Source organism: Ursus maritimus (assembly GCF_017311325.1).
Source record: "Ursus maritimus isolate PB19 chromosome X unlocalized genomic scaffold, ASM1731132v1 scaffold_X1, whole genome shotgun sequence".
Lineage (NCBI taxonomy): Eukaryota > Metazoa > Chordata > Mammalia > Carnivora > Ursidae > Ursus > Ursus maritimus.
The window spans coordinates 55669855-55685567 of NW_024423319.1; the positions used below are offsets into that span (position 1 = coordinate 55669855).

The 15713-nt window shown below is 37.9% G+C and overlaps 1 protein-coding gene across 3 annotated transcripts in view; it reads left to right on the forward strand.

Annotated features, from left to right (window-relative positions):
- Positions 1–15713, forward strand: part of CHM (CHM Rab escort protein) — a 198867-nt gene that overhangs the window by 46308 nt on the left and 136846 nt on the right. The gene's annotated exons all lie outside the window — the stretch shown is intronic.

Sequence of the window (15713 nt, forward strand, 5' to 3'; positions counted from 1 at the left end):
TCCCTAATTTCTCTTTCTTCCATCTCATTGTTCGTGTATAGAAATGCAGCTGATTTCTGAGCATTGATTTTGTATCCCGCTACATTACTGAATTGCTCTAGAAGTTCTAGTCATTTGGGGTGAAGTCTTTTGGGTTTTCCCTATAGAGTATCATGTCATCTGTGAAGAGAGACAATTTGGCTTCTTCTTCACTGATTTGAGTACCTTTTATCCCTTTTTGTTGTTTGATTCCTGTTGCAAGGACTTCTAGTAGTATGTTGAATAATAATGACGAGAGTGGGAATCCTTGTCATGTTCCTGATCTTAAGGGAAAGGCTTCCAGCTTTTTCCCATTGAGAAGATTATTTGCTGTAGGCTTTTCATAGATGCTTTTTATGAGAGTGAGGGATGTACCCTCTATCCCTACACTCTGAAGGCTTTTAATCAGGAAAGGATGCTGTATTTTGTCAAACGCTTTTTCTGCATCAATTGAGAGGATCATATGGTTCTTGACTCTTTTCTTGTTGATATGATCTATCACACTGATAGAATTGCGAATGTTGAACCACCATTGCATCCCAGGGATGAATCCCACCTGGTCATGAGGGATAATCCTTTTAATGTACTGTTGGATCCTATTACCTAGGATCTTGTTGAGAATTTTGGCGTCCATATTCATCAGGGATATCTGTCTGTAATTCTCCTTTTTGATGGGGTCTTTGCCTGGTTTGGGGATCAACGTAATACTGGCCTCATAGAATGAGTTTAGTAGTTGTCCTTCTGTTTCTATTTTTTGAAACAGCTTCAGGAGAATAGGTATTATTTCTTCTTTGAATGTTTGGTAGAATTCCCCGGGGAGTCCGTCAGGCCCTGGACTCTTGTTTTCGGGATGTTTTTGATCACTGTTTCAATCTCTTCATAATTAATTGGTCTGTTTAAAAAAATCTATTTCTTCCTGTTTCAGTCTTGGTAGTTTATAGGTTTCCAGGAAGGCATACATTTCTTCCAGGTTGTTTAATTTATTGGCATAAAGCTGTTGATAGAAGTTGCTAATGATCGTTCCTGTTTCATTGGTGTTGGTTGTGACCTCTCCCCTTTCATTCATAATTTTAGTAATTTGGGTCCTTTCTCTATTCTTTTGAATAAGTCTTGCCAATGGCTTATCGATCTTATTTATTCTTTCAAAGCACCAGCTTCTAGTTCTGTTGATCTGCTCTACTGTGCTCCTGGTTTCTAATTCATTGATCTCTGCTCTAATCTTGATCAACTGCCTTCTCGTGCGTGGGTTAGGCCTGTTCTTCTGTTCCGGCTCCAGCTTCTTGAGGTGGGAATATAAAAACTGCATTTTAGGTTTTTCTATTCTTTTGAGTGAGGCTTGGATGGCTATGTATTTTCCCCTTAGGACTGCCTTTGCAGTGTCCCATAGGTTTTGGACTGATGTGTTTTCATTTTCGTTGGTATCCGTAAATTGTTTGATCTCCTTCTGAATTACCTGGTTTACCCGATCATTCTTGAGCAGGATGGTTCTTAGTTTCCAAGTGTTTGAGTTTCTTCCAAATTTTTCCTTGTGATTGAGTTCCAATTTCAAAGCATTGTGGCCTGAGAATATGCACGGCATAATTTCAGTCTTTTGGTATCGGTTGAGACCTGTTTTGTGTCCCAGAACATGGTCTATTCTTGAGAATGTTCCATGGGCATTAGAATAGAATGAGTATTCTGTTGTTCTGGGGTGTAGTGTTCTGTATATATCTATGAGGTCCATCTGGTCTAGTATGTCATTCAAAGCTCTTGTTTCTTCGCTGATTTTCTGCTTAGGTGATTTGTCTATTGCTGATAGTGGAATGTTGAGGTCCCCTACTATTAACGTATTTTTATCTATATGTGTCTTTATTCTGGTTGAGAGTTGGCTTGTGTATCTTGCTGCTCCCCTGTTGGGGGCATAGATATTTTTATAATTCTCATATCCACTTGTTGGATACATCCTTTAAGAATAATATAGTGCCCTTCAGTGTCTCTAACTACAGTCTTTAGTTTAAAATTGAATCTGTTATGACAGTTGCTACCCCAGCTCTGTTTTTAGGTCCATTGACATGAGAAATGATTTTCCATCCCTTCACTTTCAGTTTGGATGTATCTTTAGGTTCAAGATGAGTCTCTTGTAGATAGCAAATTGATGGGTCATGTCTTTTTATCTAGTATGCAACCCTGTGGCATTTTATGGGAGCATTTAGGCCATTCCATTGAGAGTGATTATTGAGAGATATGATTTTAATGATGTCATGTTGCCTGTAAAGTCTTTGTTTCTATAGATTGTAACTTTCTGTTCTGTATCACTCTTGGCGCTTTTTTACTTTTATATAACCCCCCTTAATATTTCCTATAGGGCTGGGTTGGTGGTTACGAATTCCTTCAGTTTCTCCCAGTCCTGGAAGGTGCTTATGTCTCCATCAATTCTGAATGACAGCCTTGCTGGATAAAGGATCCTTGGCAGCATGTTTTTCTCGGATAGAACTTTAAAAATATCCTGCCAACCCTTCCTCTCATTCCAGGTCTGTGTAGACAGGTCTGACATTATTCTGACATTTTTGCCTGTGAGTGTGAGAAATGTCTTCGCCCTGGCTGCTTTCAATACTGTATCTTTGGTTCTAATATTTGCGAATTGTACTATGACGTGACGTGGCGTAGGTTTGTCTTTGTTGAGCTTGGGAGGGGTCCTCTCTGCCTCTTGGACATGAATGCTTTTTTCCTTTGCTAGATTAGGGAAGTTTTCAGCTACAGGGAAGTTTTCAGCTACAATTTGTCCAAATATCTCTTCTAGACCTCTCTCTTTCTCCACCCCCTCAGGGATGCAGATGATTACTGACTCATTGAAACATTCCAATATCAGAATCTCCTTAATCTGCATTCTTGAGATTGGATTTTTCTGAGCCATGTTTGTCTTTTAGCTTTCTCTTCCACTATCCCATCCTCCAATTCAGTAATTCCTTCTTCTGCCTCATTTACCCTGGGCATCAGAGCATTTAGTTTTGACTGCATTTCATCCCGTAGCATTTTTAATTTCTGCCAGATTCGCTCTCATTTCTGCCCTTAGAGATTCTATATTCTCGTTAATATTTTCGTTAATATTTTTTTCAAGTCTACACATCATCTTGACCATTGTTACTTTGAACTCTATTTCTGATAATTCGGTTATATCCATATCCATCAGTTCTGTAGCAGAGGCCACAGGCTCATCTTTTCTTTGCTGGGGGGGATTTCTCCTCCTCGTCATTCTGATGAGGAGAGGTTGTGTGGTTGCCCAGAGCCCAAATTATTGACCAGGACCCAGGCAATGTGCTCTTGTTTTATAGGGACCTTAGGGATGTGGGCTTCTTGATTTTTCAGCCTGCCCCCTTGGGGGAGGAGCCTGCTGCGCTGATATTCAGGCAACCCTGTTTGGGTAGAGGTGCCCTGTCCCCTGCGAGGGGGGATGAGGATTTGCACAATGTGAGCTGTTATTTCCGGGCTTTTGTTCTCTGGCCGTTTTCCCTGGCCTTTTTCTGTGACTCTACTGAGAGTCAGAGCAACATTGGCTGTATTCTAGCCTCTGACTCGGAACAGAGAGATCACAGTCCGCTCTCCACTGAGCTCTCTTGGCCGCTTTAACTCTTTTTCTGTTGGTGCTGTCAAAATCCCTGCAGCTTCCCGGTTGTGCGCCCCATAGCTGGTGTCCCAGCCCTCACTTCCTGGGCCCGCAGGTCTGTCCTTTGTGTTTCTAACACCGCCAGCCACCCCCAGTTCCCGCGAACGCTCCTGAGCTCCCTGTTTCAGTGTAGTTCGCCCGTTCTCCATTGCGCTGGTTTTCAGTCTAGTCGTGCACACGCTCCTGAGCTCCGGGATTTAGGCTGTTCCAGTGAGCACTCCGGAGCTCTAGTTTTCGGTCTGGTTGTGCGAGTGCTCCTGAGCTCCCGGTTTCAGTCTATTTCAAGTGTGTGCTCCGGAGCTCTGGTTTTTAGTTCGGACGCGTGTGCTCCTGAGGTCCTGGTTTTAGTCCAGTTCCAGTGAGCGCTCTTGAGCTCAAGTTTTCAGTTTGGACGTGCGCGCGTTCCCGGGCTCATGGTCTCAGTCTGCTCTTTGGCGGGTGCTGGTCCGCGAGTCCAGCCCGCTCCCCAGTGCAGGTGACTACTGCTTCCTGGTGCCCAAGAGCCGAGGCTCCCTCCCCCTTCCGTTTATCTTCCGATATCTGTCTGTGGATTCATGGCTCCCTGCTTCCTACCTCAATATTCAGTGCTGGAGATACTCATTTGTAGAGATCCAGACGTATCTTTCTGCTTCTCAGGCTCATTCCGTGGGTTTTCAGGGTGGTCTGGTATATATCCAGCTCGACTCGGGACCAGCTGAAAAAGGGTACCCCTACTCCTCCGCCATCTTTTTCCCTCTCCTGGAAATCACCTGTTTTTTATCCATTCATCTGTCGATGGACGTTTGGGCTCTTTCCATATTTTGGATATTGTGGACATTGCTGCTATAAATATTGAGGTGCATGTGCCCCTTCGAATCACTATGTTTGTATCCTTTGGCTAAATACATTGTAGTGCAATTGGTGTGTTGTAGTTTAGCTCTAGTTTTACGTTTTGAAGAACCTCCATACTGTCTTTCAGAGTGGCTGTACCATTTTGTATTCCCTCCAGTGTTATAAGAGGGTTTCCTTTCTCCACATCTTCTCCAACATCTGCTTTTTCTTGAGTTGTTAATTTTAGACATTCTTACTGGCATGGGTGGTGTCTCATTGTGGTTTTGATAGTATTTCCCTGATACTGAGTGATGTGCATTTTTTCATGTGTCTTTTGGCCATTTGTATGTCGTCTTTGGAGAAATGTCTATTCATGTCTTCTGCCCGTTTTTTAAACTGGGCTATTTGTCTTGTAGGTGTTGAGTTTTATAAGTTCTTTATATATTTTGGTTACTAACCCTTTATTGGATAGGTCATTTGCAATATCTTCTCCCATTCTCTTGGCTGCCTTTTAGTTTTGTTAACTGTTTCCTTTGCTGTGCAAAAGCTTTTTATCTTGATGAAGTCCCAATAGTTCATTTTTACTATTGTTTCCCTTTCCTTTGAAGACCTGTGTAGCAAGAAATTACTGTGGCTGAGTTGAAAGAGGTTGATGCCTATGTTCTCCTCTAGGATTTTGATGGATTCCTGTCTCACAATTAGGTCTTTCATGCATTTTGTGTTTGTTTTTGTGTATGGTGTATGAAAGTGGTCCAGTTTCTTTCTTCTGCACCTGGCTGTCCAGTTTTCTCAGCAACATTTTTGGAAGAGACTGTCTTTTTTCCGTTGGATATTCTTTCTTGCTTTGTCAAAGATTAGTTGACCATAGAGTTGAGGGTCCATTTCTGGGTTCTCTATTATGTTCCATTGATCTGTGTGTCTGTTTTTGTGCCAGTACCATACTTTCTTGAGGATTACAGCTTGGTGACACTGCTTGAAATCTGAATTGTGATGCCACCAGCTTTGGTTTTCCTTTTCAACATCCCCTTGGCTATTTGGGGTCTTTTCTGGTTCCATATGAATTTTAGGATTGTTCCTGGTCTGTGAAAAATGTCAATGGTATTTTGATAGGGATTGCACTGAATATGTAGATTGCTTCGCGTTACATAGGCATTTTTTTTGAGGGATAAAATATCAATTTTTTCATTTCTTTTTTTTAATATTTTTAATTTTTTAGTAATATTTTTTATTATATTATGTTAGTCACCATACGGTACAGCCCCAGTTTTTGATGTAAAATTCCATGATTCATTATTTGCGTATAACACCCAGTGCACCATGCAATACGTGCCCTCCTTAATATCCATCACCAGCCTATCCCATTCCCCCACCCCCCTCCCCTCTGAAGCCCTCAGTTTGTTTCCCAGAGTCCATAGTCTCTCATGGTTCATTCCCCCTTCTGTTTACCCCCCCATCATTCTTCCCTTTCTTCTCCTACCGATCTTCCTACTTCTTATGTTCCATAAATGAGTGAAACCATATGATAATTGTCTTTCTCTGCTTGACTTATTTCGCTTTGCATTATCTCCTCCAGTCCTGTTCATGTTGCAGCAAATGTTGAGAAATCGTTCTTTTTGATGGCTGAGTAATACTTCATTGTATATATGGAGCACATCTTGTTAATCATGGACATTTTAACAATATTTGTTCTTCCAATCCATGAGCATGGAATGTTTTTCCATTTCTTTGTGTCTTCCTCAATATCTTTCATAAGTGTTCTTTTTTTAAAATAATTTTTGTTATATTAGTCACCATACGGTACATCCCCAGTTTTTGATGCGATGTTCCATGATTCAGTATTTGCATATAGCACCCAGTGTGTTCTATAGTATTTAGATTACAGATCCTTTACCTTTTTGGTTAGGCGTATTCGTAGGTATCTTAAGGTTTTTGGTGCAGTTATAAATGGGATTGATTGCTTGATTTCTCTTTCTTCTACCTCTCAATGTATTCATTTTTAAAGATCTTATTATTTTTTTTAGTAATTTCTACACCCAGCATGGGGTTTGAACCCACAACCCTGTGATCAGTAGTTGCATGGTCCACCAACTGAGCCAATTAGGTGCCCCATGTCTCAGTGTATTTTTTGACTTCCTCATTGACCCATTGGTTGTTCAGTAGTATGTTGTTCAATCTCCATATATTTGTGCATTTTTTCCAGGTTTCTTCTTGTAATTGATTTCTAGTTTCATATCATTGTTGCTGGAAAAGATGTTTGATACAATTTCAGTCTTCTTAAATTGTTAAGACTTGTTTTGTGGCTTAACATATGATCTGTTTTGGAGAACATTCCACATGCACTTGAGAAGAATGTGTATTCTGCTTTGGGAATGAATGAATGTTCTGTATATATCAATTACATTAACCTGGTCTAATGTGTCAGTCAAGGCCACTGTTTCCTTATTGATTTTCTGTGTGATCTATCCATTGATGTATGTGGGGTGTTAGTACCTCATTATTATTGTATTGTTGCCATTTTTTCCTTTAGGTCTACTAATATTTGCTTTATATATTTTGGTGCTCCTATGTTGGGTGCATATATAATTATGAATGTTATATCTTCTTACTAGATTGTCACCTCTGTCATTATGTGGTGTCCCTCTTGGTCTTTTATTACATTCTTTTAGTCTATTTTGTGTGATATAAGTATAGCTGTAGCAGCTTTTTGTTTCCATTTGCGTGGAATATACTTTTTCAATTCACTTCCAGTGTTTGTCCTACAAGAAGTGAGTTTCTTGTAGGCAGCATATAGATGGTCATGTGTTTTGTTTTGTTGGTTTTTTTAAAAAGATTTTATTTATTTATTTGAGACAGTGGAGAGAGCATGAAGGAGGCAGAGGGAGTGGGAGAAGCAGACTCCCTGCTGAGCATGGAGCCCGATGCAGGGCTCGATCCTAGGACCCTGAGATCATGACTTGAGCCAAAGGCAGATGCCTAACTGACTGAGCCACCCAGGTGCCCCCAGATGGTGGTGTGTTTTTATCCATTCAGCCACTCTGTGTCTTTTGTTAGGAGAATTTAATCCATTTGTCTTTAAAGTAATTACTGATTAGTAAGTACTTACTGCTTACTAGCATGTACATATTGAGAAGCACTGGACTTGTGAGACCCCTCTCTGTTGTGTGCCCCAGTACCACGGTAGAGTTTTGGCAAGATTGTGTCTCTGCCTCTCCTGCCATCTGGTTTTGGTTTTTTAATTCTTTGTTGTGGAGAAGCAGCTTATCTAGTTTTCAAGTATATTTCATAGCAGCATTGCCCATAATAGCTAAATTGTGGAAGGAGCCGAGATGCCCTTCAACAGACGAATGGATAAAGGAGATGTGGTCCATATATACAATGGAATATTACTCAGCCATCAGAAGGAACGATTACCCAACATTAGCAGCAACATGGACGGGACTGGAAGAGATTATGCTAAGTGAAATAAGTCAAGCAGAGAAAGACAGTTATCATACGGTTTCACTCTTTTATGGTACATAAGAAATAGCAAGGAGATCTGTAGGAGAAGGAAGGGAAGAATGAAGGGGGGTAAACAGAAGGGGGAATGAACCGCGAGAGACTATGGATTCTGGGAAACAAACTGAGGGCTTCAGAGGGGAGGGGGGTGGGGGACTGGCATAGGCCAGTGATGGGTATTAAGGAGGGCACGTATTGCATGGAGCACTGGGTGTTATACGCAAATAATGAGTCATGGAACACTAACATAACATAATAAAAAATTTAAAAATATATATATATTTCAGAGGGAAATCATCCATATGTAGTTGTAGGTTTGGTGTGTCCATGGGAAGAGGTGAATTGAGGATTTTCCTGTGTTACCATCTTGCAGAAGTCCTCTACCTTCTATTATTTAGATAAAGAAAACAGTGGTCTCATGTAGGGGTGAGAAAAATATATATGAAATATTAAAGAATAAGTGTTGCCCTGGTTTTCTCCTTTCCATATTCTCCCACTTTAAAGAGATATCATTATGTCTGCGACACTAATTTATGAGTGAAAGTAATTTTAATTTGCTTAACCTAATCTAGCATTTAGCATGTTGTTTGCTATTTGAGATGAAGTCATATAATAATAATAGTTTCTGTTTATGGAATATTTGCTTGGTACTGTGTTTGGTAGTCTACAGATATTAAGTTATTTAATTCTTATATTTCTCTAAACTGTAATTTTAGAGAAATTTTTCTGAAATATACTTCTCTAAAAGAAGTGTAATGTTTCCCCTTTTGCAGATGAGGAAACAAATTAAGAGAATTGAAATAACTTGCCCAGTGTCACATGTCTATTAGGGGAAGAGCCGGGATTTAAACCCAGGTCCTTTTGACAGCAGATCCTATGCTCTTTGTCCAAGAAAAGCCGTAGCGTTGGAAAACAGACACAAACACTCGATTTGAGGGTCAAGAGACCTGATTCACGTTGTGACTCTGTCAGTGATTAGTTATGTGATTTAAGTTGTTTTCCTCAAGTCTAAAATGTGGCTAGTGTATGACTTACCTTGAAGAGTCACTGCAAGAGCCCAGTAGGATACATGGCGTGGGTAAAAGATAAAAAATTTGTCTTTTCATCATGTAGAGATTAAAGTTAATCAGGGATATTTAATAAACGGAGTTGTCCAGTTAGCTGATGTATTTCCAGCCCCAAATAGCTGTGAGTCTGGAGTTTACCAGAGGTGCTCAGATTGGAGATAGTAATTTGTAAGTCATCAGCAGAGAAGTGATAATTGAGTCAGTAAGAATAGATGAGATCACAGAGAAAAACAAGAATTTAGGGCAATCTGTGTATATTACTTATCTACCTGGTTTGGTTGTCCAAAAATGGATTTGAGTGGGTGGCCTAGTGTCAATGACTAATAACTGTCAACATAGGAGGCTCTCTGTCCAACCCTAATTAATGGGGACTCAGCCTGTAGTATTTCATTCTGGGAGACTGATCCGACTGTCAAAGCAACTTAATGTAGCCTCATGGGATGCTTTTAAAACCGAGTAAGGGCCTGATCTTCCTCTCTAACATTAGAATTGCATCTGCATAGTCTACCAAGGAGGCCCACATACCTTTATCTTGGAACGAGTGGATTGTGAAAGGAACTTGGCTTTCTTGTGTATCAGGTATATGGAGGTTTTAGTAAAGGAGAATTTGTGTGGGGAGTAAATCCGATATATTCCCTGGTCTGTTCTGTTAACCAGGAAGGTAGAAACATGTCTTGATTCTTAATAGTAGTCCAATCAGATTTAAATGGAATAAGTTCTCTTAATGTGCATGGTATATTTGTACTCTTTAATAGCTGGTAAGTCAATAGTAGTAGACATACCACACTGTTATTTTCCTGCTTTTATCATATACATAAAGGTATTTGAACACATTAAAGTTGAGAAATGCAAAAAAAAAAAAAAGGTTGTATTTTAGGTCCTAGAAATGAATAGTCCCTCCAGCTCTGGCATTAGAGTAGATGTAGTCATGAAATTATTTTCTCATTTTCATTATCCAGATGAATTGGAGAAGCAAAACAAAAATTAGACATCGTTCTAATATCTGTAAACAGATTCCATTGCCTTTACTGATAGTAAGTTAGATTCTGGGATTTGTGTTATATGCTTATGTTTATAATTTTAAATATTACAGTGTTGTAGATTATAGAAGACAGTCTTTATAGTGGAAAGAGCTTGGACTTTGGGGTCTGATATGCCCTTGGTTTAAATCCAGGCCATTTCCTAGCTGAGTGAGTTAAATAAACAAGATAGTCAACCTCTTGGTTGTTGTTGTTGTTGTTTTTTCCTAATTGTAAAATGGGGATACTTTTAGCACCAATCTCTCGGGATTCTTGTGAACAGTGAATGGAAAATGGCAAGCTCTATCATATATATTATCCTATTTTTCTCCTTCACCTTAATATGAATTAAGGCAGCATTTCTCAAAATATGTTTTGTTGAACCCCCCAGTCCCTTCAAATGCTTTTTAAGAAAAATGCTCATTGGTCAACTAAATTTTTTCCTCTTGGTGAGAACAGACATGGCACTAAGAATTTAATAAAAAGGCTTTAATTAATAGGTTTAATACTCAGTCTTCTCATACAACTCATAACGGTGCTGAGAAGCTCTGTCATAAAGCATTTTTTTGGTGGTTTAACTTTTAAAAACCTAGTGTTTTCTAAATTTATTTTGTCATTGTACCTTTTTTTTCCTTGGAACACCTATTAATAGTCCATGTTATTAGTGGGATACATTTGGGAAAGGTGAATTTAGTAATCAGGTCCAGGTGACATTTTTTTTTTTAATTTGAGTATAGTTGAAACACAATGTTAAATTAGTTTCAGGCATACAACTTAGGGATTTGACAAGCTTATGCATTATGCTGTGTTTACCACAAGTATTTGATATCTAAGTGTTTGGCTTCATTGAACTGTAGGTACATTATGATATCCTATGGACGAAATAATGCTAGCCAGGTTAGAATTTAGGATTATGTTCCAATGGATAGGATTAGGATTTAGGAGAACTGAATTTTAACTGCAGTTCTACTGTTTGTAGTTGTGTGGCTCTGAGCTAGTGACTTAATTTCTACATAGACAACAGCAGTGTCTTCATCTGTAAAATACCTTACCTACTTCACAAGATTGCTGGAAAAGTCCATGAGAAAATAGTTGTAAAAACAGTTTTAAAAACAAAACATTAAAAATGCTGTCAGTGGAAGGGGTGGAATTACTACTATATAAGGAAATGGAATTGTAGGAGCAGTGAATATAGAATAGGGGAGGCCTAGAGATTGATCTGTGCTGCTTCCTTTTTTAACTCCTTTGTTCTTTAATAATTAAAAGAATTCTCAGATCTATGTGCCTGAATGTTCGTAGCTCTGTCTTTTGTCCATGTTCTTGTACTTGCTTACGGAAGCCATTTCCCACTAAGGATGTAGTTTAGCATCATGTAGCTATGGGTGTTGCTGAATATTCAACACTGAATTATAATTATGACATACAATGGAAAAGAAGATTGTTAGGATTTAATAAATAGGCTCTAATTAATAGGTTTAATACTCAGCCTTCTCATATAGCTCAACTTTCTTTATGTCTACTAGCAGACATGAAGCAAAATGATGTTGCTTTAATATTAAATACTGTGTAAAGGATGAGCAATCTCTTGCTATTTTTTTTAAAGATTTTATTTATTTATTTGACAGAGCAAGAGAGGGAACACAAGCAGGGGGAGTGGGAGAGGGAGAAGCAGGCTTCCTGCTGAGCAGAGAGCCCGATGTGGGGCTCGATTCGATGTGGGGCTCGATCCCAGGACCCCCGGGATCATGGCCTGAGCTGAAGGCAGACGCTTAATGACTGAGCCATCCAGGCGCCCCTCTTGTTATTGTTTTAAAACTATTTTTTTTCTGTTGTTTTATTGGTTGGTGTTAATGGAGATAATTGTGTAACCATTTCCTTTCTGTGTCTGGAAAAACTTAGGTAGTATTTTAAGTAAGCTTTGTAAAACTTCAGAAATATTAAAATCATGTTTTCTACAGTTTTAAGGTCAACATTTCACACCGTGGAGAGCTATACCTTAGTATTGTGATTATTGGGATTTTTTTATCTTTGAAAATAAAAATGTCCATTTGTGATCTTTACTATTTTATAGGTCACTTAACTGTCACGAGACTTCAGAGGACTAGGTCACTTAACTGTCACGAGACTTCAGAGGACTTTAGACATTCGTTTTTATTTTATTTTTTTTAAGGATTTCCTTATCTGAGAGAGAGCAGGCATATGTGAATGGTGGGGAGGGGCACAGAGGGAGGGAGACAAGCAGACTTCCCTGCCAAGCACGGAGCCAGATTTGGGGCTCGATTCCAGGACCCTGAGATCACGAACTGAGCCAAAATCAAGAGCCAGCCGCTTAACCGACTGAGCCACCCAGGCACCCTAGACATGAGTTTTATATTTGCTGTTTAAATACGATGAATAGTCTTTTTATAGTTCTACAAAGAGACTCTAGTTTTAAGGAAGTCTTTCACCATATAAAATAGCGTTCCCTGGCATTAGAGATAAACATCATCCTTTATCATAAACTTCTTTTTCCTTTATTTGATGTACAGAGGCAGTCGTGACACAAAATTGGCAGAAAATGTTCCATTCCCCTTTTTTCTCACTTTTGTTTTCTGTCAGGAAGTTCTCACTTTGTCCTTAAAATAAATTGTGTCTATGGGGTTTTAAAAACAAAACCAGTAACCTAGCTTTGTTATTCCCTGCAGAAATACTTTTAAAGAGAGTAGAAATAGTATTTTATAAATTGAATTTGAATGTCAGAATTCTGAAGCTGTGTTCTTAAAGATAAAGTTTAAGAAAATATTTGGTAGACTTTAATTTTTACTATTTCATTGCAATAATATTCCTAGAGAGCATATTAAAATGTTACATTGATTTTTTTCATTTTCTTTTTGCCATATTGATTTTGATACCTAAAGTCTTTTGCTTTCTCATGAAGGGGTATTATAAACCATACTTAGAACTATACAAATATCGAAAGGAACTTAGTAAATCTGTGTTGGTTTTCTAGTGAGTTTATTAATAATTATGTTACACTCTTTGGTCAGAAAGACCACAGTAATGAAAACCATGTTTCACCTTTTATATACATTGGAGAGATCACCAGATGCTAATGTTAAGAACACATCAACAGGAAAAGTTGAAAATGTGAGCTGCACGGAAAAGTACTAGAACCAGTTGGCTCTCAAAAACCATGACCAAATATAGGGGGAAAAGGAATTTGACCGTGAACTGACTTTAGGTCATTTAATAATGGAAAGAAACAGCAAGGTGACTTTCTTTTAGACTATCTGTAAGCTTTTGATAATAGAAAATACTGTGTAAATTGGCACATATTGGTCCATGTTTGAAAACTCAGGTTACTTTTGTTTTTCTAACAATTTATTATAATTTTCAGACAAAAAAGTTGAAAAAATTGTACTATGAGCATGTATCACTACCTAGATTCTACTGTTAACATTTTGCTGTATTTGCTTTATTACATAACTGCCCATGTATTCATTTTTCTTTCCATTTATTATTCCATCTTATTCTTTTGTATGTTTCAAAGTAAGTTGTACACAATCAAGTACCTTCAGTCTAGAACACTTCAGCATTCATATTATTCTAGAGTTCAATATTTATGGTTTTTTTTTTTTTTAGAATTTTAAGTGTACCATTTTGAAGTTTTGGGAAATGCATACACTTGTGTAACTAAGAATCTTATTGAGATAAAATAATACTGTCTTTGCTCTAGAAAGTTCTCTTATGTCCCATCCAAGTCAAGTCCTGCCCTTATTCCCACCCAGTCACTCTCGGGATATTTTTTATTATAATTAATTTAACTTGTTCTAGAATGTCATATAGATGGAATCATTCAGAATGTACTCTTTTTTGGGTAAGAGCTTCTTTCACTTAGCTTTGAGATTAATCTGTGTTGTTACCAGTATTCATTTTCATTGGTGAATAGTATCAATCCTATAGCTATACTTCAGTTATTTATCCATTTGCCTATTGATGGATATTTGAATTCTGATCAGTTTGGAGCTATTAAGTAATAAAGCTACTATGAAAAAGCTTGTACAAGTATTTTGTGAACACATACTTTCCTGGTTTGTAAATACCTAGGAATGGAATTACTGGGTCGTAGGGTAGTTACATGTTTAGCTTTTTTCTGAAGCTACCAGACAGTTTTCCAAGTGTTTGTACCATTTTACACTCCCACCAAAATGTTTGAGTGTTCTGGCCATCCACACCAACACGTGGTATTGTCAGCCTTTTAAATTTTAACTCTTCTGGTGGATGTGTAGTGCTATTTCATTATGTTCATTTTTAATGCTTATTTTAATATGTACTTATTTCCCATCCAAGTACTAATCTGGCCCGACCCTGCTTAGCTTCCAGGATCACATGAGACGGCATGTTCAGAATGGTATGGCTGTAGACTAATGTGTACTTATCTAATGACTAGTTAGGTTGAGTACCTTTTTATGTGCTCATTAACCACATCTATCTTCCTTTGTGAAATGTCTGTTCAAGCCCTTTGCCCATTTAAAAATTTGAATATTTGTCATATTAAGTTGAAAAATATCTTTATATATCCTGGATACCAGTCTTTTGTCATATATGTTTTATGACTATTTTCTTCTAGTTTGTGGCTAGCCCATTCACTTTTAAAATGATGTATTTAGTGTAGAACTTTTTCATTTTGATGAATTCCACTTTATCAGTAGTTTTATTGCTTTCTGTGTGTTATCTAAGAAACCTTTGTCTACCCTAGTGTCAGATTTCTAATGTATATTTATTACTTATAAATTGGTATATCCAGTAAATTTACTTCAATCTTAAAACTTTTACCCAATAGTCAGAGTTTCTTATTTATGACCTTATGGTGGTTTAAAAGAAGTATAAATATCTTAACAAAAAATATGAAGACAGTTGTTTTATTTTTTTAACACCCAGGATATTTTCTAGTTTTGTTGAGTATTTAGAGGGTGGGAAGGGATGGCAGAAGTGTATTATTCTCAGGCAAGGGAAAAGAGGGTATAAATTTCTATGGGAAAGACCACTAGTTCTAACACCCCTCTCTCTTTACTCCTCCCTCTTCTCTATACTGGCTGTTGCCCACCTTCTCCTTCCACTGTTCTCTATGACCCAAGGGATCATAGCTTCCAGGTCTCCTGATCCCAACATGTTAGCAAAGGTGGCCATCTAGAATTGTTAATATAGCTGAAATTCTATCTAAATTTTAAAGCCCGTTAGAGATTCTGAATGGTGTATGAATTTGCATTATCTCTGAGAGAACTATCAGATTATAAGTGAAGCAGTGATCTGTATGAATAGACCTATTTTCATAGATATTCAGTTTAACCATTTTCTGTATTAGAGCAAAAACAGTGATTATTGGTAAAATACTTGGGCCTAAAGTCTGACTGTTTGCAGGCCTGTTTCAACATTTGATTGAGGAGAAATATATCAGAATATTGAGAGGATCTCCAGTAGCATTATGGATGAGTAATTTAGGGTATTATATTAAAGGTTTTAGTTTTCATCTCATTTTAGAAAGATCTTTTATAGATTTCATTAGAGTAAAATACAAAGGCAAAAATGAAAACAAAAAACCAAGAATCTGTCCCACCCCATAACCAGAGTGGATGTTGTAGGTGGGACTGAGTGTACTTTGGGGCTCATCATACAAAGAAT